Below are 27,694 nucleotides of genomic sequence, written 5' to 3'. Positions count from 1 at the left end.
CTCTGCGAGATAATAGTGAAGATTTATTGACACATAATTACATGTCACGTCGGGGATGTGATAACAAGAGTGTCAAGTGGCTGACAACAGCCGTTTCGCGCTACTCGAGCGCTTCCACGAGTCCGTGGAAGCGCTCGAGTAGCGCGAAACGGCTGTTGTCAGCCACTTGACACTCTTGTTATCACATCCCCGACGTGACATGTAATTATGTGTCAATAAATCTTCACTATTATCTCGCAGAGTGCGACCTTCTTTCTTTGGAAACCACAAGTGATTTGTTATGAGGTCAAGCACCCGGGAATCCTCCATGTGAGCTCACCGCCTGCTGCAAGCCACGGATCCTAGCACGGTAACAGCGGTGCTGCCCGCTTCTTCTTTTTTATCACATCATTCTACTGTTTACCAAAAAACGTAATGAAGCCTAGAAAGTAAAGAACACAGTACCTTCAGTCAAATAAGTTGGAGGATTATAGCTAGGAGAGCTTCCCATAATCATAAAACATAACATTTAATATAATCATTAAAATATCCACTCAGGACAAAAAAGTGAATCAAAACCATATAACCACATAAATAAAGTGCTCGTGCATATCAGTGCTCAATAAAAAAAAATGGTTCAGTCTCACCACTGTATTGAAAGTTCAGCATAGCAGCATTTTATCGACCAGGAGCAGGATCTCACAGAATCCAAATGTGCATAGGGGGGAAAATGAGGCAGCTTTCCTTCATTCCCTGTCATGCCCCTGCATTGCTCTTGTCCTCACAATGACAGTACCCAAGTATGCACTGCTATGGGTTACCCACCAATGATGTATGCATATGAATTTAGTCTCCCTAAGTGTTTCCTCCCCAATGGCGGGGATTCATCAGGGGAGTTAAAATTATTAGAATTGGAACAAAAGAAGTCATGGGGTACTGGCAGGGATTCCTTTCTATTCTGTATGGTGTGACCGGTAGTGTCACTCCCCCCATATATTGACGGTGTTTCTATCTGGTGTCTTTCATCTTTCTCTTGACAATACCCCATAGATTTTCTATTGGGTTAAGGTCAGGCGAGTTTGCTGGCCAATGAATCACAGTGATAATGTGGTTTTTAAACCAGGTACTGGTACTTTGGCAGTGTAGGCAGATGCCAAATCCTGCTGGAGAATGAAATTTCAATCTCCAAAAAACTTGTCAGCAGAGGGAAGCATGAAGTGCTTTAAAATTTCCTGATAGAGAGTTGCGCTGACTTTGGTCTTGATAAAACACAGGGAACCTGCACCAGCAGATGACATGGCTCCCGAAACCATCAATGATTGTGGAAACTTCATACTAGACCTCAAGCAGCTTGGATTGTGTGCCTCTTCCTCCAGACTCTGGGACCTTGATTTCCAAATGAAATGCAAAATTTATTTTCATCTAAAAACAACACCTTGAACCACTGAGCAACAGTCCAGTTCTTTTTCTCCATGGCCTAGGTAGGATGCTGTTTGCGTTGTCTTTTGGTCATGAGTAGCTTGACACAAAGAATATGACACTTTTAGCCCATGTCCTGGATACGTCTGTGTGTGGTTGCTCAGGAAGCAATGACCCCAGCAGCAATCCACTCCTTGTAAATCTCCCCCAAAATTTTGAATGGCCTTTTCTTAACAATCCTTTCAAGGCTGTTGTTATCCATGTTGCTTGGGCATCTTTTTCTACCACACTTTTTCCTTCCTCTCAACTTTCCATTAATATGCTTGGATACAGCACTCTGTGAACAGCCAGCTTCTTAACAATGACCTTTTGTGACTCACTCTCCTTGTGAGAGTGCCTTCTGGACATCTGTCAAGTCCGCAGTCTTCCCCATGATTGGGGACCATACTGAAACAGACTAAGGGACTTTTTTAAATGATTAGGAAGCCTTTGCTGGTGTTTTTTGTTAACTATTCTATTTTACTGAGATTATGACTTCTGGGTTTTAATTGGCTGCAAGCCATAAATCATCAACATTAACAGAAATAAACACTTGAAATAGATCACTCTGTTTGTAAATATGACTTTTATAGAGGCTGTATCCTTTATATGAAAGTATAAATGACTTAATTTGAGTTTGAGGGGTGAAAGTTGGAAAATGTTTTTACAAAAGTGTGTGGCAAATATTTGTACAGCCAAGTACTTGATTTGGATTATTCACTTTTACACATTCTACACCTCTGACAAGGTGCACATTTTTCTGACATTACCTATGTTCAAAGTGTTCAGCCTTGTCTTAAAGCATAGCAACATTTTAGGTATTCATTACCATCAATTGGTTAGTTTGGTTCTTCATCTCACTACCATACTACTGTTCATATTCAGATACACTTTGGAAGTTAAGGTGTATAATAAAAAGTTCTTCTTGGTTCCACAACCTGAAGAATAAGCATCAAAATAATGTATTATCATTGCTTGAAAACCCAGAGCACGTAATTACATGCCTTTGGCCCTGTCACCAAGAAACCATAATTACTAAAACTCAGTACTTGACCTGTACACTATTTATCATTTAAATTCCCATTATATCCATGTTAAAAAAGCACTCAATGTGCAGAAGCACACTGAGGTATAGTATAGAGTTTGATCCATATATTTCAATGGGTACCATATCAATATTAACATAGTAATATAGTAATAGGCTCAGTCCGATCTGGAACTTATCTTCTCATAGAAGATAATTAGATTATGACAGAACTGATCCCTCAAAAACTCATGTTAATGCTGAATTAGGAGGTTATTGATATTCATTTTTTATTTTAAGGTCCTCTAGTCATGGCCATTTGATGGATGAATGTTCTGCTGGAAGATCAATCTTGTGGAAGCCTAGCTCGGTCCACCAGGGTCTTCCCTGACGCTATCTTGTTAGTATCAAGCCAACGAGTTGTGTTGTGAGTTCATTTTCCTCTTCTTTGCTGATTCTCCTGTGGTGACCAAGCCTGCTACCATCTTAGGCGAAGGGGCAGTTCTTTCTGCCATCTCGCCTGATTTGAGACGTGCTCTGGAAGAGTTCCAGGAGGACAAACCTGAGCGTTGTCCCAGTGGAAAGTTGTATGTTCCTGACCAGTGGAAGAAGAGAGTGATGTCTGAAGTTCATTGCTCTGCATTGGCTGGTCATCCAGATATTTTTGGTACTAGAGATCTGGTGAGTCGGTCTTTTTGGTGGCCCACCTTGTCTCGTGATGTCAGGAATTTTGTGTAGTCCTGTGGGACTTGCTCCCGGTCTAAACCTTGTTCTCGCTCTAGTGGGTTGTTGATGCCTTTGCCGGTCCCCAGGAGGCCATGGACCCATATTTCAATGGATTTCATCTCTGATATGCCTGTCTCTCAGAGAATGACTGTTATTTGGGTGATTTGTGATAGGTTCTCTAAGTTGGTTCATCTTGTACCACTCCCTAAGTTGCCATCTTCCTCTGAGTTGATGCCCCTGTTTTTGCAACAGGTGGTTCGCTTGCACGGGATTCCTGAGAGCATTGTATCTGACAGAGGAGTTCAGTTTGTGTCTAGATTTTGGAGGACTTTCTGTTCCAAGCTGGGAATTTAGTTGTCCTTCTCCTCTGCTTTTCACCCTCAGACCAATGGGCAGACGGAGAGAACAAACCAGACCTTGGAGTCGTATTTGAGATGTTTTATTTCCGCTGATCAGGATGATTGGGTTTCATTTTTGCCCTTGGCCGAATTTGCTTTAAATAATAGAGCTAGTTCTGCCACTTTGATGTCACCTTTTTTTTGTAACTTTGGGTTTCATCCTCGATTTTCTTCAGGGCAGGTGGAGCCCTCGGCCTGTCCAGGTGTTGACACTGTGGTGGAGAGAATGCACCAGAGCTGGGACCAAGTGGTGGATAAGTTATCTCTCTCCCAGGAAAAGGCCCAGCGGTTTTTCAACCGACATAGGACCATTGGTCCCCAGTTTAAGGTTGGTGATATGGTTTGGTTATCATCAAAAAATATCGCTATGAAGGTGGCTTCTCCTAAGTTTAAGCCTAGATTTATTGGACCTTACAAGATTTTGGAGATTATTAATCCGGTCTCTTTTCGTTTGGCTCTTCCTGTCACATTTAAAATCCATAATGTGTTTCATAAGTCCTTGTTGAAGAGGTTTGTTGAACCAGTCGTTCCTGGGGTGGCACCTCCGGACCCTGTATTGGTTGAAGGTAACATGGAATATGAGGTAGAGAAGATACTGGATTCCCGTCTGGCTAGACGGAGACTCCAGTATTTGGTTAAGTGGAAGGGTTATGGTCAGGAGGATAATTCCTGGGTCTCTGCCTCTGATATTCATGCCAAAAGATTGGTGCGTGCCTTTCATCGGGCTCACCCTGATCGCCCTGGTGGCGTGGATGAGGGTTCGGTGACCCCTCCTCAAGGGGGAGGTACTGTTGTGAGTTCATTTTCCCCTTCACCATTGAGGTCTGATGAACTCCCTCTTCTGGTGAAGGAAGGTAGTGAGGCTGATTACCAAGCACCTGTGCCGGATGATGATGACTGGGTGACTGGAATTTCTGACTGGATATAAGGCAGCCGACGCCCTTCTGCCTTGCTGGTGATCTCTCTGAGGGATTCTAGGAGACCAGTCTGATTCCTGCTCCTCAAAAGCTAAGTTTTCTGCTCTGCTTTTTGCATTTGTGTTTTGGTTTTGTTTTGCCTTGTTTTTCTGAATTTCTGCCATTCCCTGCTGGGGTGAGCTGAATTCCTTTTTGTTCTGTCTTCAGAAAATACCTGAGTACTGATATAGTCTTTTTGAAGCCTAGCGTCTTCAGGGCTTTTTTCCATATCAGTCTGTTGGCTCTTGTTTTGATAGGGTTTTGGTGGATTGCAGACAGCAGCTTTTCTATCCTTTCCTATTTAGTTAGCTTGGGCCCCATCATTTGCTCAGCCTATCTTTCTATCTGTGTGAGTGTTTTTTCATCTTGCTTCACCGTCATTGTATGTTGGGGGCTGCCTATTGCTTTGGGGTCTGCTCTGGGGCAGTTTAGATTTCCCTTTCTGTCTTTAGGCTATTTAGTTCTCCGGCTGTGATCGAGGGGTCTAGGGCACCGTAGCAACCCCCCATGGCTACTGCTAGTTGTTGTTGATAGGTTCAGGGGTCTGCAATCCGATAGCTGCCAACTTCTCTGGTTTTCTGGACTTAGCTAGTATTTCTATTTTTGCCTCCTACGGTGACTCATTCATAACAGAGTTGCTGGACACATCATACTAAGGGAGCAATCACTGGAGAAAGACAACTTGGTCGGAAGACTAGAAGGAACAAGGTGAGGGGAAAACTGGTAACCCGATTGTTATTAGTAAGTAAAATTTAAGTTTACATTCTGTTATTGCATAAAACACTATGAAACAATGACAATAAAAGAAATAAAAATATGCTTTCCAACAAAAGACCGATGAGATATAATACTCAAAATATGTTTCAGTTTTCAAACATTAGTGAAATTAGGACTCACATATAAAATTCTTGAAACAGATAACATAGCTTCTGCTTTCTTATGCATCACATTATAACCTATGTACTGCATGTATTTAAAGGGAGATTTAGATGAAGTAAGAGCAAGGGATTATTTAATGGTTTTGCATTTATAATCTAATCAGGGTCATTACACAACCATTTAGAGGTCATTAATGAGAGTTATTTTATTGTTGTATTGGAATATTCTAAGGGACATGGTAAAAGTTACTGTCAGTAAATTTTTATGACCATTCCAAGCAAAATGTATTACTCTAAAGATTTATTCGTGTAACAATGACTATAATAAAAAGCACAGTAAAATAATTTCTAGCGAAATTAATGCCTCTGAGTAAGAAATTTAGCTTGCAGGAACTGCACTTTCAAAAAGAAAAAAAAATGCTTCCGAAGTGTGTAAAAATTAAACAGGCATAAGAAAAAATTAATCGGTATGTTATAACTCGTACGATAAAACTAATGCTAAAATATATTGATGAACATATTACATTGTGGTTGATTTCAAATTCATAAATTGTGGAGCTCCAGCAATATGTTGTCTGGGCTAGGAGCTGACATACTACAACTTCTGCAGCCATACAGGGTAAGGGGGTCCACTTCCACCTCCAAAGTAGGACAAATTGTGCATTATTTTTAGCTATTGGACTGCAAAGTGCTAATATACTGTTTTTACACAGGGGCCCTCTTCTGTCTAAGTCCACTCTTCGTCTGAGCAGATATTTTTTTTACATAAAAATTAGCCAACAAGCACATTTAAGGTTTTTACTTCCAGTTCTTCATTTTTAAGGAGAACCTGTTACTATGACAGACCTATTTAAAGCAAACCTTTCAGCGGGATTTTGCTCAGTAAACTATAGACACTGACAGGTTGGTGCTGTTATACTGATTAAAATGATATCCGGGGTGATGAAATCCATTATGTGGTTGCTTAAACTGTATTTGTAGTTTTCAGGTAATGAGATTCTCATGCTTTTGCGTGGGGATGTGGGTGTGGCTTTGTGTGGTTCTCTGCTTACACATTGATATGTATTGGCTTATGACAGGTCCCTGATCCTTCAGTGACATGCGCTCTATTTTACATATTGCATATACTACTGTGGGGCTATATAAAAAATGTAACTTCATCAAAATCACACTTCAATAAAGGAGGAACAACGAGTATATATAGCCAAAAGTACAGAGAAAAATTGTATTTATCAAAAGTTAAACTTTAATAAAAATATGTAATACAAACATCATATATTAACAAACATGCATGGGCATACATCAATGTCATGTGACTAACTCCATGGGTCAATATAATGACCAGGAAAAGGGGGACCCAAAATTTGAATAACACATGCACCATTCAAAAAAGATCATATAGAAGGTTAAAGGTTGTTTAGAGACATATGTTATCCAGCGATAGGGATTAAACAGTACTGACTTCCCCAAAGCCTACAATTCCTATACCGCTAGGTAAACAACCTCCCATAGACACAAATTAGCGCCTTTACAAATATATAATCCAGTGCACGGTAAAGGAAAGATTTATAAGAGAATTGGTACAAAATAATTACCCATAGTGGTGTGTATAAAGTCCCGTCTAGACCTTGGTCATATACCCCGACGCGGGTTTCGCGTACACAAGGTGTCGCTTCCTCAGAGGGCGTGATAGTGCAGCAGCCGCTGCACTGTAGTATGATACATGCCTGTATGCCTTTATGCTTTATGCCTATACACTTTATGCCTATACTATTGTAAGGTTGTTGTCACGGGGGCTTAGTTCAACTAAGGCTGAAATACCCGGGGCCCCTGTGGTGTCCCTTTACTAGGGGAAACCCTGTCTGACCCTCAACCCAGGGTTTTTGCTGAAGGTGCAAATGCCTGAGCCTCCGACCTTTCCTTATCTCCTGCTCAGCCCTGCACTTAACCCTCCACCCTCCACCCAGTGAGAAGTCACCACCAAAGCTCCCACACAAATAATGACAGACAGGGAGAACTTAAACTGCACTGCGCCGCACACACACAGGAATAAACAGTAATGTGAACAGGGCACAACTAAACACAAATATGGGAAGGAGAAAGGATAACGACGGATCATACGACACCAGATATGAATCTCTCTCTCTTGAACACCTCCACTCCAGACCGGAACCACTTGGTATGAAACACAAGCTATAATCGGCGACGCCCATAGGCCAGCATGACTATTTAAAGACCGTGGGCGTGACTAACCATCCAACCTGGTCTCCAGCAGGATTAACCCCCGAGAGCCTGAAGATCAGGCCGGCGCCACTGAGGCTATAGTGGCTGGAGGTGGAACTACCTCTGCCTGCCGGATGCTGTGGTGTGAACAGCGTCCGACATGACAGTTGTAAGGCATTCTGATAGATACTACAGTGTAAGTGCCGCCTACGTCATTTTGCTGGAGAAAATTTTTTTTTGGCCCCCTTAAAGTTGCTCCACTGCTTGCGTAGTAGCAGCTGTCAGAATGCAATCGATGCTACTGCGCATGTGCCACCGCCGGGCCCATTTTGCTAGAGAAAAACAAATTTTGGGTGTGGCAAAAGGGTGTGTTGTATGGCGCTTGCACAGTAGCGTCTGTCGTAAAGCTACAGTGCAGGCACCGCCGCCACCATTTTGATGAAGATAATATTTTTTTAACCAACTAATAGTATAGGCATAAAGCATATAGGTATGTATAGGGGGCAGCCGCATGTGCCATTGTGATGAAGTTACATCTTTTTTATAACCCCACAAAAGTATATGCAGTATGTAAAATAGGGGGCAGTTCACTGATGGATCAGTGACGTTTCATAAGCAGAGGACCACATAAAGCCCAGCCCACAGGCCCACCCCGAAGCACAATAATCTAAATAACTGAAAACTGCAAATACAGATTAACCCTTTCATGCCGCTGCCCTTTTTCATTTTTGTGTTTCTGTTTTTCGCTCCCCTTCCTCCCAAAGCCATAACTTTTTATTATTCTGTCAATATGGCCAAGTGAGGGCTTGTTTTTTGCAGGCCGAGTTGTATTTGTGAACAGCACCATTGACTTCACCATGTCATGTACTCAAAAACTGGAAGAAAATTCCAAGTGAGGTGAAATTGCAAAAAAAGTGCAATTCCACAACTGTTTTTAGATTTTTTTTTTACTATGTTCACCAAATGCGAAAACTGACCTGCCATTATGATTCTCCAGGTCATTGCAAGTTTATAGATACCAAGCATGTATAGATTGTTTTTTATTTAAATGGTGAAAAAAATCCAAATTTTTTTAAAAAGATCTGGGGCTGGGTCAGAGCTTATTTTTTGCACACCAAGCTAACATTTTTAATTATACTATTTTCGTGTGTATACAATCTTGTGATAACCCGTTATGGCATTTTAATGCAATGTACGTCGGCAACCAAAAAAACATAACTCTGTCTTTTTTACTTTTTTTTCTGCAACGCCGTTTACTGATCCGATTAATTCTTTTTATGGCTTGATAGATCAGCGATTCTGAATGCGGTGATACCAAATATGTGTAGAATTTATTTTTTAATTGTTTTATTTTGCATGGGTCGATTGGGGGGGTGATTTGAACTTTTATATTTTTAACATTTATTTAATATTATTTAAAACTATTTTTTAATTTTTACTTGCATCAATAGTCTCCATGAGAGACTAAAGCTACGATAACCTAATTGCCTCAGCTGTTCAAAACAGCTAACGTGTCGGGAAAGAGGCAGGCTCAGCGCCGGAGCCCACATCAAAGAGAGGGACATGACATGCGCTGTACATGTATGGTGCATGTCGTGAAGGGGTTAAACAACAACAACAAGACAAATTTCATCAACCAAGGTATCATTTTAATCAGTATAACAGTGCCAACCTGACAATATTTGTAGTTTGTAGGGGTCGGCCAGGACAGTAGTCGTGGCTGAGTCTAGCGGGATTTGCATGCCCTGGCCTTCCCCCACAAGATAATTGCATTCTTCAGGCAACGTACTTGCCTGCTCACTCCCTGCATCATAAGGGTCTGCACTCTGGTCCTTAGGGTTACCTCCAGGTGCTTTAAATAAACAGAGACACAGTCCAGATGCAATTCAAAATGCAAAACTTTTCTTTCAGATCTTCGCAGCACATCTAGATACATTCCATCAACAACAATAGTTTCTATGTTACACGATACTGCATCTTTCCTTTCTCTCCTCTCCCTGTCACACGGCTTGAGATTGGATCGTACCACACTGTACGATTTTTGGGCATATTCATTGTGTATGCTTACTGCATACAGGGGGTCAATCATCTGTTTCACCCCGGCACCAAGGGAGTCAACCCATGCTAGCAATCTCCACATCCTGAGTGACCCGCCTGTTTGTCCTGCCGCATTCTGTAATGAAGTATTCTTCATGGGAAAACTCAATCTCCTGCTTCTGAGGAAACTTAATCTCCTCTCCCTTTAGCAGTCACTTCACTAGCTGGCACACTGTCTTTAGCTGGTTGGGCACTTCCTTTAATATTGCGGGGCTTTTGGTAGCTCAGGCATGTCGCCCACCAAGCACTAAGGGCTCCCCACCCTAACTGACTAAACCAGGAAATCCTTCTACCTTACTCCCCAACTAACCCCTCCTATGTTAACTATTTACAGGATGGTGCATACTATAGAATGCTATGCCCCCATCTAGTGGCTAAACTGTACACTGCACTGTCCCTATTATCTACATTGTGCAGCAGGATTAAAATATTACACTGGCATTCAACAACATATAGATATACAAGATGGCCGCAACGACCCCCCTACAAGTTTATTGAGCAAAATCCTGATGACAGATTCGCTTTAATGTACACTCAAACTTTGGACACTACAGAGCTGACATCAACTCCAAAAACCAATACCTTGATTGCCAAAGCACCAGGGTAATCGAGAAGAGCCTAGGCGAAGCACCAGAATTGGAGTGTTCAACTGTTCATGTGATGCGCCACATCTGGGGAGGCTGGGGGCTGGTATTTTTAGGATGGGAAAGGCCCAAAAACCTTTGATAATATTGCTTGCTTAAAAAAAATAGGGGGACCTGATGTTATTTTTTAAATGTAATTATTAATTTATGTGGCTTAATAGAAAGCTCCACAAGCTATCATTGCGCTACATGTCACATGGATGGCACACTGCTGTCACACAGATATCATTCGTGTGCAGTACATATTTTACAGGGACCCATGCTAAAAAACTGACATATCTCAGTGAGACTCACACAAACACAGGGACATGTAAGATTCCAATTCCATGTGTACGTGTCTCCGATATATGTGAAAACAGACACCATATGTACTGGAAACATGGACGTGTGAAGGGCACCTAAACTGATGTAAGCTTAATTGAGCACAGAAAAGTTAAAAGATAAAAGAAGTAAATAAAAAATGGGAAATAATCAATATGTGAATGAATATCAAAAGAAATAACATGGTAAACTAAGATACTGAGCATCTGCAATATATGTGAGGACATTAAATTTAAGTGTGGCGCAAAGTACAAAGAAATATATAGATTCATGCATACAGTATGTTGTAGGAAGTTTGCATGAGATGATACCTCTATAACAGGGGTCTCAAACTCGTGGACTGCGGGCCAACTGCGGCCCTCGGGACAATAGTTTGCGGCCCTCACCTCATGGTCCCCCAGGACAATAGTTTGCGGCCCTCAACACGGCTGAGTCTCGCATGTGAAATCCCAGTCACACATAGTACCGCTCATTAAGGTCATGAATATGGACGCCACTCCACTCTCATAGGCGTGGCACCCATATTCATGAGCTTAATGAGCGGTACCAAGTGACATGTGACCGTGCGCTCATACAGGAAGAAGATGTCAGCGCTGGACAATCGGAGATGCAGGAGGAGGAGGTGAGTATGAAGATGGCTAGACAGTCACAGCGGCCTGCTGTCAGCAGGCAAGGCGTATGAGTCACACTGACAACACATGCAGCAGGAGCAGTCGAGCAGGGACCTGACCGCCCACAGACTCAGGTGCACCGGGTTCAGAATGAGCGGTGGGGTGGTGTGGTATATTGCTCTCGGAGGCAGGACATTAACCAGCTTTATTGCAAAATTGCGCCATTACCCCGGGCTCAGAAGCGGAGGCGGCCACGAAAATTGCTGCTTAGCAGGACAGAAAAAAAAGCAGAAAAGATGCATTGGCTAGTTATGTAATGATGTTTCAAATTGTATTCTTTGTGCACTGCAACTTTCTCTGTGCAAATAAGACGTCAGGATGCCCCTGTGCTAAACAAAGAAATATTGCACTTCCCACTTTTCCTGAAATTGTCTGCGCTCATCACCAACCTTTCTCTTCACTGCAGGCTTTGAAAAAGACATGTTTGGGGCTGTGTAATAGATAATTCCACTTGGTGTCACTGTTTCAGTGTTAGCCAAAAGAGTTGAGCGACTTTGGTCAGATCAGGTTTCATGAAACAAAATTTGTTTCAGATGAAACTGGTCCGACTAGGGCATAAAAAGTCGGAGTTTCGTCCGAAATCTGACCCCAATGCAAGTCAATGGGGAATAAAAGTCGGCATTGAGTGGATGAATGTCATCCGCTCAATGCTGACTTTTATTCCCCATTGACTTGCATTGGGGTCGGGTTTCGGATGAAACTCTGACTTTTTTTTGCCCTAGTCGGACCAGTTTCATCTGAAACAAATTTTGTTTTATGAAACCCGATCCGACCAAAGTCGCTCAACTCTTTTGGCTAACACTGAAACAGTGACACCAAGTGGAATTATCTATTACACAGCCCCAAACATGTCTTTTTCAAAGCCTGCAGTGAAGAGAAAGGTTGGTGATGAGCGCAGACAATTTCAGGAAAAGTGGGAAGTGCAATATTTCTTTGTTTAGCACAGGGGCATCCTGACGTCTTATTTGCACAGAGAAAGTTGCAGTGCACAAAGAATACAATTTGAAACATCATTACATAACTAGACATGCTAAGGAGTATGCAAAATACCAGGGAGATGAAAGACCCAACCAGGTTGCTAATCTTAAAAGATATCTACTGAGGCAACAAAATTTCTTTAAGAAAGCAACCAAAGAGAATGATGCAGCAGTCGAAGCTAGCTACGTGGTTAGTGAGATGATTGCTAAAGCAGGAAATCCTTTCAAAGAAGGTGAATTTGTAAAAAAGTGCATATTACAGGCTGCAAGTATTGTCTGTCCAGAAAAGAAAGGTCAGTTCAGCAACATCAGCTTTTCTGCCAACACCGTAGCAGAGCGCATTTCTGACCTGTCAAGTGACATTTATGATCAACTGTGTGAGAAAGCAAAATGTTTCAGTGTATACTCGGTCGCTCTTGATGAGACCACAGACATCACCAACACTGCCCAGCTCTCAATCTATGTCCGTGGTGTTGATGACAATTTTGAAGTCATAGAGTAGTTGTTCATAGTGATTTCTAGAGTTGAGCGAAACGGGTCAAAAAAATTCAAACGTCGCCGACTTTTGGCAAAGTCGGGTTTCATGAAACGAAACCCGACCCTAGGATGAGGTCGGCCATGAGGTCGGCGACTTACGCGCCAAAGTTGCATTTCAAAAGTTTGTTTTGCGCTCTTTTTCAGCCAATCAGGATCCACGGACACTGTGGGCAACGTGATGACATAGGCAGGGGTCACCACCATCTTTCAGAAGGGCATGCAAGTGATTGGCTTGCTTTGGTGGGCGTCACAGGGGGTATAAAAGGGCGTGCACGCCGACCGCCATCTTACTTCTGCCGATCTCAGTATAGGGAGAGGTTGCTGATTCTGTAGGGAGAGCGTTAGGCAGGGAAGAAGACAAAAAAACTGCTTCTGCTGCTAGCGATTTGGCCTGCACAACACACCAGTCACTGTGTGTGCAGTGCAAGGGGAGGCTATATAGTGGTGTATCAGTGGTGTTGGTTGTTGGGCTGCCTTCTAAGGCTTCCTGACATTCCTGCATTGCTGTTTACCCACTGCTCCACAAACTAGTTTTTTAAAAGCAATCCAATCTCCCTTATCCTCTAGTCACTTTTGTCACAGCTGTGCCATCGAGCCTGTGACATAGCGCTCAGATATCAGTGGGCCTCACACAATCCAAAAGTGTCCAGTGTCCAAAAGTGTGTGCAGAGATTCAAAATCTCCCTTATCCTCTAGTCACTTTGGTCACAGCTGTGCCATCGAGCCTGTCACATAGCGCTCAGATATTCATTGGGCCTCACACAATCCAAAAGTGTCCAGTGTCCAAAAGTGTGTGCAGAGATTCAAAATCTCCCTTATCCTCTAGTCACTTTGGTCACAGCTGTGCCATCGAGCCTGTCACATAGCGCTCAGATATCAGTGGGCCTCACACAATCCAAAAGTGTCCAGTGTCCAAAAGTGTCTGCAGAAATTCAAAATCTCCCTTATCCTCTAGTCACTTTTGTCACAGCTGTGCCATCGAGCCTGTGACATAGCGCTCAGATATCAGTGGGCCTCACACAATCCAAAAGTGTCCAGTGTCCAAAAGTGTGTGCAGAGATTCAAAATCTCCCTTATCCTCTAGTCACTTTGGTCACAGCTGTGCCATCGAGCCTGTCACATAGCGCTCAGATATTCATTGGGCCTCACGCAATCCAAAAGTGTCCAGTGTCCAAAAGTGTGTGCAGAGATTCAAAATCTCCCTTATCCTCTAGTCACTTTGGTCACAGCTGTGCCATCGAGCCTGTCACATAGCGCTCAGACATTCATTGGGCCTCACACAATCCAAAAGTGTCCAGTGTCCAAAAGTGTCTGCAGAAATTCAAAATCTCCCTTATCCTCTAGTCACTTTTGTCACAGCTGTGCCATCGAGCCTGTGACATAACGCTCAGATATCAGTGGGCCTCACACAATCCAAAAGTGTCCAGTGTCCAAAAGTGTGTGCAGAGATTCAAAATCTCCCTTATCCTCTAGTCACTTTGGTCACAGCTGTGCCATCGAGCCTGTCACATAGCGCTCAGATATTCATTGGGCCTCACACAATCCAAAAGTGTCCAGTTGTCCAAACGTGTGTGCAGAGATTCAAAATCTCCCTTATCCTCTAGTCACTTTGGTCACAGCTGTGCCATCGAGCCTGTCACATAGCGCTCAGATATTCATTGGGCCTCACACAATCCAAAAGTGTCCAGTTGTCCAAAAGTGTGTGCAGAGATTCAAAATCTCCCTTATCCTCTAGTCACTTTGGTCACAGCTGTGCCATCGAGCCTGTCACATAGCGCTCAGATATTCATTGGGCCTCACACAATCCAAAATTGTCCAGTGTCCAAAAGTGTGTGCAGAGATTCAAAATCTCCCTTATCCTCTAGTCACTTTGGTCACAGCTATGCCATCGAGCCTGTCACATAGCGCTCAGATATCAGTGGGCCTCACACAATCCAAAAGTGTCCAGTGTCCACAAGTGTCTGCAGAAATTCAAAATCTCCCTTGTCCTATAGACACCTTGTACCTTGTTTTACATTACTATATAGTTTGTTGGATTTTGTCTACATTTCTACCAAAAATGAGGAAGGCTGGTGGAAGAGGCCGTGGAATAGGGCGGGGGTTGGCAGCTGGTAATGATGGTGTTGGTGGTGGATCTGATGGTAGTGGCAAGAGCAAAATAGGACCGAATGCAGGAGGTGTTGAGCCTGCGTCATCGCCTGGCTACATAAGGCCTCGAACGCTTAGTTTTCTAGGAGTTGGCAAACCGCTTTTAAAGCCAGAGCATCAGGAAAAAGTTTTGTCTTACATTGCTGACTCAGCCTCCAGCTCTATCGCCTCCTCTTCTTCAGTTGTAAAAAGTAAAAGCACTGAGTCGTCATTGGAGGCTCATGTTCATGAACCACACCTTTCCTTGTGTCCTTCACCCCAACCAAGATTGAAGGATGACGCAGGCCATACTACTGATTACTCCATGGAGCTGTTTTCACATACCATGCCTGGATTATCAAGTCAAATGGTGAATTACCCAGGCCAAGATGAATCTGACATGGAGTGCACTGATGCACAGCCGCTGATGGATGATTCTGCTGGTACATTCACTCAGAGCACTACATTGTCCTCGCAGTGTACAGAGCCAGATTCTGACCCTGATGAGACTCAGGTGCCCCTTCCCGCACACTATACCACCATACACGGTGACACAGAGGAAGGTGCACATGACATAGAAGAGGAGGTGATGGATGACCCAGTTGTTGACCCAGATTGGCATCCATTGGGGGAAGAGGGTGCTGCTTCCAATAGCTCAGATGAGGAGCATCCACAGCAGACATCGACATCGCAACAGCTGTTATCTGGCAGGCCCGGAGCACTCCAAAGACAGGTTCCAAACATCAAAAGAGTTGCTGGACAGCTTGTCCAGAGGGTCAAAAGATCACAGCGTGCTAGGCCGCAAAATGTCTGCCAAAGTAGGAAGAGTGCAGTGTGGCACTTTTTTGAACAAAATCCTCATGATCAAGCCAAGGTTATCTGTAAGAAGTGAGCAAAGACCTTTAGCCGAGGGAAAAATCTGAAAAATTTGAATACCAGTTGCATGCTTAGACATTTAACCAGCATGAACTTGCAAGCGTGGACACAACACCAAACCTCAAGTGCCACATGTGCAACTGATCACAACAAAGGTAGTCAGCAATGCTACATTGTTTCCCCCACTGTAAGCACACCGGTTAGCACAGCAGCAAATGTTGAGGTGTCGTTGCAAGGCCACAGCAGTCAGGGAAAGACTGATTCTAGGCCATCAGAAAGAACAACAACTCCATCACCATCATCAACCCTCTCTCAGTCCGCCCTGTCCACCGCTACTTCCACCATATGCAGCTCTCAAGTCCAGCTCACCCTCCCAGACACTATGAGTAGGTCAAGAAAGTACTCAGTCTCTCATCCGCGTACACTGGGTTTGAACGCCCACATTGCCAAACTAATCTCGTTTGAGATGATGCCCTTTCGGTTGGTGGAAAGCATAGCTTTCCGCGAACTCATGGCCTATGCAGTACCACGCTATGACCTACCCAGTCGCCACTTCTTCTCTCGCAAAGCCATCCCAGCCCTCCACCATCATGTGAAAGACCGCATTGTCCATGCACTCAAGCAGTCAGTGAGCGGAAAGGTGCACCTCACAACTGATGCATGGTCCAGTCGGCATGGCCAGGGCGGTTACGTGTCCATCACTGCGCACTGGGTTAATGTGGTGGATGCAGGGTCCACAGGGGACAGCGGTGGTGGGACAGTGCTGCCTAGCCCACGGTATAGGAAACAGTTGGCTGTAGGCGTTCGACCCTCCTCCTCCTCCTCCTCCTCCAGAAGCGAAAGCTCGTCCACAGAGCGCAGTCGTACGAGCACTCCATCTGCAGCTGCCACTGTTGCACACGATGTGTCCCCCTATCGAGCAGCTAGTGGAAAGCGTCAGCAGGCTGTGTTGCAGATGATGTGTTTGGGCAACAGACACACCGCCGAGGTGCTGGCTGAGTACTTGAAGCGAAAAAACGGAGTCATGGCTGGGCAGTGTACATCTTGAGGCAGGCAAGGTAGTTAGTGATAACGGCCGTAATTTTGTGGCAGCCATAGCCCTTTCAAAACTCAGCCACATACCTTGCTTGGCTCACACCTTGAACCTGGTGGTGCAGTGCTTCATCAAAAATTATCCGGAGTTAACAGACCTGCTCCAGAAGGTGCGAAGACTGTGCGTGCACATCCGCCGGTCGCCTGTACACTCCGTTCGTATGCAGAAGCTGCAGCGATTGCTCCACCTTCCCAACCACCGCCTCATTATCGACATTGCAACAAGGTGGAACTCCACCCTGCACATGGTGGAGCGGCTGTGCGAGCAGAGGCAGGCCATAATGCATTTGTGGGAGGATACACGGCCAGGCACTTTGAGAGCAGACATGGAGTTGACAGGTGTGCAGTGGTCGAAGCTGAAAGACCTCTGTAAAGTCCTTCAGTGTTTTGAGGAATGCACACGGCTGGTAAGCGCAGACGACGCCATCCTAAGCATGAGCATCCCACTTATGCGTCTGCTCATGCAAACTTTGACGCACCTTAAGGAGCAGGCGTCTGCAGCCAATGTTGATGAGGAGGAAGAGGAGGAGGGAATCCTTGATGACATTCAGCCATTGTCTGCTCAGGGACCTCTCCTGGACGAGGTGGAGGAAGAAGAGGAGGAGGAGGATGATGACGGGGAAGATTACTTAGGAGAGGAGGATGCATCTCGTGGGGCAAGTGAAAATGTTGGCGTGGCAAGGTCTGGTACAGGGTTTGTGCGTGACTGGAGGGATGTGGATTTGCCAGAAAGTGCTCCTCCACCCAGCACTCGCAGTGCATCATTGACACCGGGAACATTGGCCCACATGTCAGATTATGCCTTGCAGATCCTAAAAAGGGACCCCCGCATTGCCAAAATGATGAACGATGACGACTACTGGTTGGCCAGCATCCTGGATCCATGCTATAAAGGCAAATTACAAAACATTATGCCACAGGAGAACCTTGACCTAATATTGGCTAATAAACAAGCAACTCTGGTAAATCGGTTGCTTGAGGCATTCCCAGCACACAGCAGCGGTGATGGTTCTCACACGAGCCGTACGGGCCGGGGGCAGCTTGGCAGAGGTGTTCGTGGTTCACACAGCAGAAGTGGCGTTGGAGACAGGGGTTTCATGACAATGTTGTGGACTGATTTTTCAAATACCGCTCACACAACTGGTAATACTGCATCGATGGAAAGTGACAGGAGACAGCAGTTGTCAACTATGGTTACAAACTACTTTTCCTCCCATATCGATGTTCTCCCACACAGGTCATTCCCCTTTGACTATTGGGCCGCTAAACTGGACACCTGGCCTGAATTGGCCCAATATGCCTTACAGGAGCTCGCTTGCCCAGCTGCAAGTGTGCTATCGGAAAGAGTCTTCAGTGCAGCTGGATCAATCCTGACAGATAAAAGGACCCGTCTGTCAACCCAAAATGTGGATGATCTAACCTTCATTAAAATGAACCATGCATGGGTTTCCAAGGATTTTGTCCCACCTTCCCCTGATGACACATAGGGTGACAGAAAAATGGCTTGCTTTGGTCCACCTCTTCCTGGGACTTCACCTATTTCGCCTTTTGCATCAGCTGAATGTCCAACATCAACATATGCCACTTTCTAAAACTCCCTAACTGTGCTGCTTCCCCCCCATGGCTGGGGTCACCACCTAGCGCACGACACCGTGCGAGTGCCGTTGCCCTGGACAGGTGGGTAGGCCGACTCTTGGGCGCGGGCACTGGCACAGGGTCCCTCATAGTGCAATCAAGTGTCTCTGACGGTGGTGGTGCACACCCGCCGTCAGACACACCGCTGTACTATGAGGGGTCCAGTGCCAGTACCGACGCCCACGAGTGGGCCCCCCTTGCTTGGGCAGGGCCCCAGCATTTGCAATCTTTACCTCTCCCTGCTCCTCCGCTGTGTAATCTGGGCCGTCAAATCCATACTGTGCCTGACACCGTCTGAGCCTGCCTCCTGATGTATAGACATATATTTTGAATGTTTACGCTATCCATACATGTTATCCAGGGATACGGTACCCTTTCTAACCTTTGTGCAATCACGTGCAATCCATACTGTGCCTGACACCGTCTGAGCCTACCTCCTGATGTATAGACATATATTTTGAATGTGTACGCTATCCATACATGTTATCCGGGGATACGGTACCCTTTCTAACCTTTGTGCAATCACGTGCAATCCATACTGGGCCTAACACCGTCTGAGCCTGCCTCCTGAGACATATATTTTGAATGTGTACGCTATCCATACATGTTATCCGGGGATACGGTACCCTTTCTAACCTTTGTGCAATCACGTGCAATCCATACTGGGCCTAACACCGTCTGAGCCTGCCTCCTGAGACATATATTTTGAATGTGTACGCTATCCATACATGTTATCCGGGGATACGGTACCCTTTCTAACCTTTGTGCAATCACGTGCAATCCATACTGGGCCTAACACCGTCTGAGCCTGCCTCCTGAGACATATATTTTGAATGTGTACGCTATCCATACATGTTATCCGGGGATACGGTACCCTTTCTAACCTTTGTGCAATCACGTGCAATCCATACTGGGCCTGACACCGTCAGAGCCTGCCTCCTGAGACATATATTTTGAATGTGTACGCTATCCATACATGTTATCCGGGGAAACGGTACCCTTTCTAACCTTTGTGCAATCACGTGCAATCCATACTGGGCCTAACACCGTCTGAGCCTGCCTCCTGAGACATATATTTTGAATGTGTACGCTATCCATACATGTTATCTGGGGATACGGTACCCTTTCTAACCTTTGTGCAATCACGTGCAATCCATACTGGGCCTAACACCGTCTGAGCCTGCCTCCTGAGACATATATTTTGAATGTGTACGCTATCCATACATGTTATCCATGGATACGGTACCCTTTCTAACCTTTGTGCAATCACGTGCAATCCATACTGTGCCTGACACCGTCTAAGCCTGCCTCCTGATGTATAGACATATATTTTGAATGTGTACGCTATCCATACATGTTATCCGGGGATACGGTACCCTTTCTAACCTTTGTGCAATCACGTGCAATCCATACTGGGCCTAACACCGTCTGAGCCTGCCTCCTGAGACATATATTTTGAATGTGTAAGCTATCCATACATGTTATCCGGGGATACGGTACCCTTTCTAACCTTTGTGCAATCACGTGCAATCCATACTGGGCCTAACACCGTCTGAGCCTGCCTCCTGAGACATATATTTTGAATGTGTACGCTATCCATACATGTTATCCAGGGATACGGTACCCTTTCTAACCTTTGTGCAATCACGTGCAATCCATACTGTGCCTGACACCGTCTGAGCCTGCCTCCTGATGTATAGACATATATTTTGAATGTGTACGCTATCCATACATGTTATCCGGGGATACGGTACCCTTTCTAACCTTTGTGCTATCACGTGCAATCCATACTGGGCCTGACACCGTCTGAGCCTGCCTCCTGATGTATAGACATATATTTTGAATGTGTACGCTATCCATACATGTTATCTGGGGATACGGTACCCTTTCTAACCTTTGTGCAATCACGTGCAATCCATACTGGGCCTAACACCGTCTGAGCCTGCCTCCTGATGTATAGACATATATTTTGAATGTGTACGCTATCCATACATGTTATCTGGGGATACGGTACCCTTTCTCACCTTTGTGCAAACACGTGTAATCCATACTGGGCGTGAGAATGGCTGGCGAGCTGTTAAGCAAGCTACAGCACCTGTGGTTTGCACACGTAAGTTTTTCATTTTTTCAGGAATGACGGTTAGGCCTAATTCCGGAACTGCGGTTGACCTGCACTTACTGGGAAATCATTGTTCGCGGGTAATAATTGTAATCAGTGATCCCCATCACTAACGTTGTTCAGCGGGTTATCTGCACCTGTAAGCGACAAACGCTGGCCTTTTCAGTGTAGCGCACATGCAGCCACGGACATGTAAGGGCATGACACACCAGTTATTGGCCAATCTCATGTGCCAGAGCCTCACGTGTCCCTCTAGTAAGCCGGACTCGGACCGCGGGGCATGACGGAGTCTCGTTCGTTAACGGAATTAAGCTTGCAATGTGTGCATCTGTTCTGTAGCTGGCATGGTTGAGGTTGTCCGTGTTGAGTCAAATTACGCAGTAGGCTCCACTCCTGGTGGTGCCCTTCTGGACATTCCTTTAAGGTTCAGCTTTGCAACCATACTGCCTACATAAAACAAACACTTTGCCTTCATGAACGCTGTTTGGAGGGTCATGACTTGTGGGAATAACGCCGCCCAATCAGTTAACCTGCTAGAGAGATCCTTCGTTGCTCCCAAGCATGACATCACACTCCCTAGGAGGAAGGTAATGCCACTGTGGCGACCGTACTCCTGGGGTCGACACAAGTGCACTGATGCCCAGCCACTGCTCGATGAATCTGCTGGTACATTGACCCAGACCACTACATTCCCCTCGCACGCTACCCGGCCTGAATCTGACCCTGATGAAACTCAGGTTACCCTTCCCATATACAGTTCCATCTTACACGGTGACAAAGAGGACGCTGCAGATGAAAGTGCAGGTTCGGCCCACCCGCCATCAGACACACCACCGTACTATCAGGGGCCCTGTTCCAGTGCCGTCGCCAATGAGTGGGCCCCCCCTGCCTTCCCAGGATCACAGCACTTGCAAAGTTGAAATACTGTGCAGTGAGATGGAAAATGAGGACGACGAGGAGTCTAGACTAGTACAGGGATTCCCTAGCGAGGAGACTTATTTTATTGTTTTCAATGTTGGGACAGCAATTTTTGGGGAGCACTATACTCTGGAGAATGATAGATGGGGCCCACCATACACTGGAACATTCCAAAGGTGGACATCAGACACTGGAGCAGCATTTACAGGGCCCATTATACACTAGAGCATTAGAAATGGGGCCCATTATGTTTGGAGCATTATTTGGGCCCATAAGACAGTGGAGCTTCATCCATGGGGACCAACATATACTGTAGCATTATGTGGAGCTCATCATATACTGTTTCAAACATTATATGGGACCAATGATTCTGTATGGAGAAATAGATGGGCCTCGTCATGAGATGTAAAAAGTGAGGTATTTTTCATTGTACTATACCGCTATTTCTCTGCCGTATCGGAGCATGATGAGTTGTGGTATGTGTTAAAGGGGCGCTCTTTCGCTCAGGGCATATGAAAACCTGGAGCCAGCCCTCCCCCCCCCACAACTTTAGCCAAATAACCCCCATTTTTCAGTGCGTAACTTGTATTATGAAGTTAATTAAGGTTGACAAGCTTAAGTAAGAAGAATTGATGCTTTTGGCATTCAAATGGGCACTGTAGGTGTGTTTCCTGTCCTCCTCTCACTGCCGACTTTTATTCCCCATTGACTTACATTGGGTTTCGTGTTTCGGGACGACCCCGACTTTTCCCTATAATCGGACGATCTTGCTCGACCCGACTTTTGGAAAAGTCGGGTTTCACGAAACGAAACTCGACCCTAAAAAACCAAAAGTCGCTCAACTCTAGTGATTTCAATGCATGGCCAGACCAACGCTCAGGAGATATTTCACCAGCTGTGTGATGCCATTGAGAATGCCGGTTTACCTTGGAGGAGGTTTGTTGGAATAACACCTGATGGAGCGCCATCAATGACAGGGAGGAAAAATGGACTGGTGGCACTTGTTAAAAAAAACTGGAAGAGGAAGGTGTGGAGAAGGTCATTGCTCTGCACTGCATTATCCATCAGCAGGCCCTTTGCAGCAAATGCCTGAAGTTTGACAATGTGATGTCTTTCGTTGTGAAATGCAACAACCAAATAAGATCCAGGGGCTTAAACCACAGAAAGTTTCTTGCTTTTTTAGAGGAAACGGAGTCAGAATATGGGGATGTGCTCTACTTCACCGAGGTACGTTGGCTCAGCAGGGGAAACATATTGAAAAGATTTTTTGAGTTGAGAGCGGAAGTGAAAGCCTTCATGGAGAAAGATGGGGCTGCTGTTCCTGTGCTAAGTGATCCAAAATGGCTCATGAATAGTGTGGAGCGATACCATCCGATATTCAGAAATATCAGATCGGATTGGATCGGCCAGATACAAAAAAAGTATCGGGTATCGCCGATTCCGATCCCGAAAGTCCCATTTAAGTCAATGGGACAGAAATATCGGAATTAAAAAACCCCTTTCTTTCCTTGTATATCCTGTTCGGGAGGGGGGAAGAGTGTGGGCGGTGCGTGGGCGGACACTGTGCGTGTCTGTGTGTGCGGCCGGGGCCTGTGCGGGCCTTTCGGGGGTCTGTACAGGCCTGTCTGGGGCCTGTGCCGGCTGCCGGTGGTCTGTGCCTGCTGCCGGGGGCCTGTGCCGGCTGCCGGTGGTCTGTACGGCCTCTCGGGGGCCTGTGCCGGCTGTCGGTGGTCTGTTCCGGCTGCCGGGGCTTGTGCCGGCTGCCGGTGGTCTGTACGGGCCTCTCGGGGGCCTGTGCCGGCTGTCGGTGGTCTGTGCGGGCCTGCCGGGGGTCTTGTGTGTGTGTGCAGGCATCGTCCGATGGGACTACAAGTCCCATCGGGCGATGCCTGCTACAATGACAGTGATTGACACATTAGCCAATGAGGGGACAGTAGTAGTCCCATCATCCGGCTAATGTGTTGAATGTAAAAAATCCGGCTAATGTGTTAAATTAAAAAAAAAACAAAAAAAAAACATACTACATATATACTACATTCATACAACATACATACATACTACATACTACATACATGCTACATATATACTACATTCATGCAACATACATACATGCTACATATATACTACATTCATACAACATACATACTCCATGCATGCTACATATATACTACATTCATGCAACATACATATATACTACATACTACATACATATTTCATATATACTACATTCATACAACATACATACTACATACCACATACATGCTACATGGTGCCGTCAGCAACTATTTGGATTTATGGATCACGGAGTGAATTACCTTTACGATGGACTACTTGCTAGAGATGGGGTGCACCTTACGAAGACTGGAAAACATGTATTTGGAAGTCGCCTTGCTACACTTGTAAGGAGAGCTTTAAACTAGAACAACATGGGAAGGGAAGCAAAAGACCAGAAAAAGCCAAACACCTGACAAATGCTATTGAGAACTCTGCTATTAGAAGTGGAAAGGAAGAACAAAGACAAAAGAATCTAATTAATACAAATATTGGAGAAAGAGAAACCAATCACAAACTAAAATGTTTCTATACTAATGCACAAAGCATGGGCAACAAACAAGGAGAATTGGAACTACTAACACAGGAAAAGAAATATGATGTCATTGGAATCACTGAAACTTGGTGGGACAATACACATGATTGGAATACAAGACTAGAAGGATACAACTTATTTGCAAGAAACAGACTTGATAAACGAGGAGGAGGTGTCGCATTGTATGTTAGAAACGCGTATATCTGCACAGAGATTGAAGCTTCAGAGACTGGGAGTTCTGTGGAAACTGTTTGGGTAAGAATACAAGGACAGAACAATGGAAAGGACACCATTGTAGGCATTTACTACAGGCCGCCTGTGCAAGCTGAAGATATGGATGAACTCTTTATGCATCAAATGGCCAAGTTCTCCAAAAAATATGACATAGTTGTCATGGGAGATTTCAACTATCCAGACATTTGTTGGGAATCTCTCTCAGGCAAAACTAACAGGTCAAGGAAATTCTTATCCTCTCTTGCTGACAACTTTATCTTCCAAAAGGTAGGGGAGAAAACAAGGGGAACTGCTACCTTGGATCTAATCCTTATAAACAGGGAGGAAATGGTTGAGGAGGTAAAAGTGGCTGGGACCCTAGGAGGTAGCGACCATGCTATTTTAGAATTTTGGATAACTAGAGGAGGAAGACCTGTGAAGACTCAGACGTCAAGGTTAGATTTCAGAAACGCAGATTTTAAGGGATTCAGAAAGAGAATTGGAGGGATCCAATGGCTGGTATCCTTAAAGACAAAAATGTCCAGGAAGGATGGGAAATCTTGAAAAATGAGATTCTCAAAGCACAATTGTTAACAATTCCGAAAAGAGGGAAGAATAGGAAGCATTTAAGGAAGCCAGGATGGATGAACACAGAACTTAAGCACATGCTAAAAAGGAAGAAAAAAATGTTTATAAAATGGAAAGAGGGAGGCATATCTAAAGAAGAATATAATGCTGTCTGCAGAACCTGCAGGGCACAAATGAGATTAGCTAATGCTGACAATGAATTGAGGCTTGCAAGAGATGTCAAAAGCAATAATAAAGGATTTGGGGGATATGTCAAAAGTAAAAGAAAAGTCAAAGATGCTATAGGATTTTTACAGGATGAAAATGATGAAATGGTAAGACAGGATGTTGAGAAGGCCGAACTTTTAAATTCCTATTTTGCATCTGTTTTCTCTCAGAAAGGAAATGTAACATCAACTGTTCTTCACTGGGAATAGAAGAATCCAGGATATCTATAAACAGAAATATAGTGAAGAAACACTTAGCTAACCTAAATTAATTCAAGTCTCCAGGTCCAGATGAATTACACCCCAGAGTACTGAAGGAGATAGCAGAAGAAATTTTTGAACCCCTCTCCGTAATCTTTGAAAATTCTTGGAGAACAGAAGTCCCAGAAGACTGGAGAAGAGCAAATGTTGTTCCTATCTTCAAAAAGGGGAAGAAGGTGGACCCAGGCAACTATAGGCCGGTGAGTCTGACTTCTATACCAGGAAAGATCTTTGAACAAATTATTAAACAACATGTATGTCAGTACCTGGATAAGAATGAAGTGATTAAACAGAGTCAGCATGGGTTTGTAACTAATAAGTCATGTCAGACAAACTTAATTTCCTTCTATGACAGAATCACTGATTGGGTGGATCAAGGAAATGCTGTAGATATAGTATATCTTGACTTCAGCAAAGCATTTGACAAAGTATCTCATACAATCCTTATTGAAAAAATGACTAAGTATGGAATGGACAAGGCAACTGTTAGGTGAATTCATAACTAGCTCAGTGATCGGACCCAAAGAGTGGTCGTAAATGGCTGCACATCCAGTTGGAAGAATGTCTCAAGTGGGGTACCACAGGGCTCTGTCCTCGTCCCTGTATTGTTCAACATCTTTATTAATGATTTAGATGAAGGAATTGAGGGTAAACTGATTAAATTTGCTGATGACACAAAGCTAGGAGGGATAGCTAATACTAGAGAAGAGAGAGAGAGGATTCAAAAAGATATAAATAAACTGGAGAAGTGGGCAGCAACTAACAGAATGGTTTTTAACAGGGAAAAATACAAAGTACTACATCTGGGCAATAAAAATGAAAAAAGCATATACAGAATGGGAGGAATAGGGCTAAGCAACAGCACATGTGAAAAAGACTTGGGTATACTAATAGATCACAGACTGAATATGAGTCAACAGTGTGATGCAGCAGCAAAAAAGGCAAATGCAATTCTAGGTTAATACAACAGAAGCATACAGTCTAGATCACGTGAAGTCATTATTTCCCTCTACTCCTCTTTGGTCAGACCTCATCAGGAATATTGTGTCCAGTTTTGGGCACCACATTTTAAAAAAGACATCAACAAACTGGAGCAAGTTCAGAAAAGAGCGACCAGAATGGTGACCGGTCTGCAAACCCTGTCTTATGAGGAAAGGTTGCAGGATTTGGGAATGTTTAGTTTGCAAAAGAGAAGACAGAGAGGAGACTTAATAGCTGTCTACAAATATCTAAAGGGCTGTCACATTGTAGAAGGATCAACTTTTTTCTCATTTGCACAAGGAAGGACTAGAAGCAATGGGATGAAACTGAATGGGAGGAGACTCAGATTAGATATTAGAAAAAACTTTTTGACAGTTAGAGTGATCAATGAGTGGAACAAGCTGCCACGAGAAGTGGTGAGTTCTCCTTCAATGGAAGTCTTCAAACAGAGGCTGGACAGACATCTGACTGGGATGATTTAGCGAATCCTGCTTTGAGCAGGGGGTTGGACCAGATGGCCCACGAGGTCCCTTCCAACTCTACGATTCTACGATTCTATGATTCTATATACTACAATCATACTACATACTACATACATACTTCATATATACTACATTCATACAACATACAGTACATACATACTACATACATGCTACATATATACTACATTCATACAACATACATACTACATACATGCTACATATATACTACATTCATACAACATACATACAACATACAAACTTCATATATACTAAATTCATACAACATGCATACATACTACATACATACATACTACATATATACTACATTCATACAACATACATACATACTACATACTACATACATACTACATTCATACAACATACATACTGCATACAATACATTCATACATTCATACAATACATACATATAGACATACAGTACATATAACATAGAGTACATACTCACCATCACTTGTCACTTTGTTCCCTGAAGCCAGTGTCATTCTCACTGTAAAAAATATGAAAATAACAAACAATATACTCCCTGATCCGCAGATATCCATGCATGTGTGTCCCAAGCCGATCTCCGGTGGAGAACAGCAGCATCAGCTGATGCGACCGCTCTCTGCGGGGCTCCAGGAATCCAGTGACGGGAGGTAGGTATCCTTCCGCACTTTATTTCTCCGCCACTGTAAAAAAATAGTCCCTGGTCTCACTTTA

This window comes from Dendrobates tinctorius, unplaced genomic scaffold (genome assembly GCF_039654945.1).
Source record: "Dendrobates tinctorius isolate UK_male_01 unplaced genomic scaffold, ASM3965494v1 ptg000269l, whole genome shotgun sequence".
Taxonomy (NCBI): domain Eukaryota; kingdom Metazoa; phylum Chordata; class Amphibia; order Anura; family Dendrobatidae; genus Dendrobates; species Dendrobates tinctorius.
This window is presented reverse-complemented; position numbering follows the sequence as displayed.